This window comes from Vigna angularis, chromosome 8 (assembly GCF_016808095.1).
Source record: "Vigna angularis cultivar LongXiaoDou No.4 chromosome 8, ASM1680809v1, whole genome shotgun sequence".
Classification (NCBI taxonomy): Eukaryota; Viridiplantae; Streptophyta; class Magnoliopsida; order Fabales; family Fabaceae; genus Vigna; species Vigna angularis.
The window spans coordinates 17108992-17111542 of NC_068977.1; the positions used below are offsets into that span (position 1 = coordinate 17108992).

Consider the following 2551-nt stretch of genomic DNA (forward strand, 5'->3'; position numbering starts at 1 on the left):
TTAGTTAAAATAAGTGTACATTAGGTTTGGGTGCAAATTCTCACCCTTATAAGCACACATTTTAGGTTTACTACTCAAATTTTGAGTTGTACCTAATTCTTTGCTTTTGAATAGTTTCCTAGGTCCATATCACTACTCTAGACATTTTAGGATGTTCACATTACTTAAAATAAGTGTACATTAGGTCTGGGTGCAAATTCTCACCCTTATAAGCATACTTTTTAGGTTTCAAGTACTCAAATTTTGAGTTGTACCTAATTCTATGCTTTTGAATAGTTTCCTAGGTCCATTTCACCACTATAGACATGTTAAGATGTTCACATTAGTTAAAATAAGTGTACATTAGGTCTGGTTGCAAATTCTCACCTTTTAAGCACACTTTTAAAGTTGCTGAAAGTATTATCAAAGAGTCAGAATCACTTATGCACGAATTCACTTTTAAAACCACCAATCTTAGGTCAATTTTTTGGTGTAGAGTTGAAAAATTTAAGTGTTGTTTTGATGAAGTTGGTATAAAATTCCATTTTGCTTGGAGCAAAACATGTTTCAATTTTTCTTGCTTTCTTCATCTATTGAAGAACCTTTCTTAGAATCCATTTGAGTGCCTACTTCTATTCTACACCTATTTGTATTGGTTTTAAGCTTTTTGGCATGTTAAAATTGACCAATTCAAGTCAGATTTTGGTGTTGTCCAGTGACCATTTCTGGTGCAGTTTTTGATATGCTTTGGTGCTAATTTATGTGTGAAATTGTGGTGTTCTGAAGACTTTGAGGTGCAGTCCAGTTTTAGAAACCTTTTCCAACTAAGGTGGCATCTTAGGAAGTGGAGAAGGAGCAGAATTTGTCAATTCAAAGGGGCTGTCCAGCAAGGAAAAATGTGAAAATTGGCAACTCCTATAGCCAAATTTTGAGTTCTAAATTTTTTTTGTAGTTAGGTTTGTTCATTAGATTTCATTCCATTAATTTAATAGTCCAGAATTGAATTTGGGCAAACAAAATAATCAAACAATAGTTGGAAAGGGATTCAAAGGCCTTTCTTCACATGTTTGGGGTGAAGGATAAATCCAAGATAGTGCTAGTTGAAGACCCTATTAGTCAAGAGAAGAGGTTGTTAGAAAGAAGGAAGAATGCTAAGATGGAGAAAGCTGCAAAATTAATCTCTGAAATCAACTTGGAAGTAGATAGGCTTGCAAGGATGGTATGTGTTGTGGTTGCTAATGATCAGTGATTGGATTTGGTTAAGTATCAGCATTTTAGTGAATTATCAACAAAGGTGGAAGATTTGTAGAAACATATGTGCTTAATTTGATTGAGTTATTGATGAATCAATTGCTTAAACTAGATGGTATAATGGTTGAAGGGGATGTGAAATTAAAGAGGAAAATTCAGGTAATGCCAGATACTGAGATGCATTTTACTGATTTTTGTTTATCAGTGTATCTCAAATTACATTTGTTTAAGCACTTCTAGTTCTAATGTTAGTGAAACATTAATTTTGAAGGTAAAAAGAGTTCAAAAGTATGTTGAAACTCTGGATTAGCTGAAGATTAAGAATTCCTTGCTTGGTAGCAATGGACATCATGCACCAGTGCACATCAACAAAAGCATTCAAATGGCCAAAAACTGGGACCAGATTTAGACCAACAAGAAAAGCACTCAAATGGACATAACAGATTACCCTTAGCACCAATTCAGGAACAACAACAACAAAAACAACCAAGGAACTCAAATGAAAATTTCCTAGAACTTTACCATGAAGAATAACATCAACCCTCAAGGAATTCCACCTCAAGAGTTGTAGTTACCACAAATTGGGAATTATTTGATTTTGCCCCACCATTAATCCCTGTTAAATCCACATCATCTCCCCCACCACCCCCAATGTCCAATAGTTCAGGTCTTCCCAAGTTCTATTGGGAACTCTTTAACTAACTACCATACCATGTGCTCTCACTTGTGTGGATGTGATTAAGGTTTATCTTTCACTTTGAGTGTGATCTGTTTTACGTTCTTTTTCTGTTTTTAGATTTGTTTGCAACCCTTTATAATCTTCACTTATACTTCAAAAATAAATGGGTTGCTATCACAGTGATTATCATAGAAAAAGTTACATTTCTGTGATTTTGGTGTCCAGTGATCTCACTTACCAAATAGATGACCCTATTTTTGATGGATAGCTACAATATTATTATAAGAACTTCTAAACTATGTTATTGGAAGCAAACATTATGATTTAACCTTAAGGGCAGGTATGTTTGAGTGTTTAAAATCCCATTTAAACAATGGTTTTGCTTTGTTTTCATTACCATTTATTGCCATAGGTTTGGTTGTATTTCTTGGTGAAGCAGCATTGGACCATTGGTTGATGACACTTTAACAGTTTCTCAGTATCTTAGGTTCTTGTGGGTGCTACAAGTTACAAAAAGACTCATAGAAAAGGGTTTTACTAGTTCAGCCAATGATAGTAAGCCAAGTGCAAAAGGTGTTTTGGAAGCAGAGAAGATGAAATCATAACTATTGATTATATATCAACAATGACCCGTGTAATGCT

The 2551-nt window shown here is 34.3% G+C and overlaps 1 pseudogene; it reads left to right on the forward strand.

Annotated features, from left to right (window-relative positions):
- Positions 1-1042: 1042 nt before the first annotated feature.
- On the forward strand, positions 1043-1932 carry LOC108344387 (BAG family molecular chaperone regulator 1-like; annotated as a pseudogene).
- Positions 1933-2551: the final 619 nt, after the last annotated feature.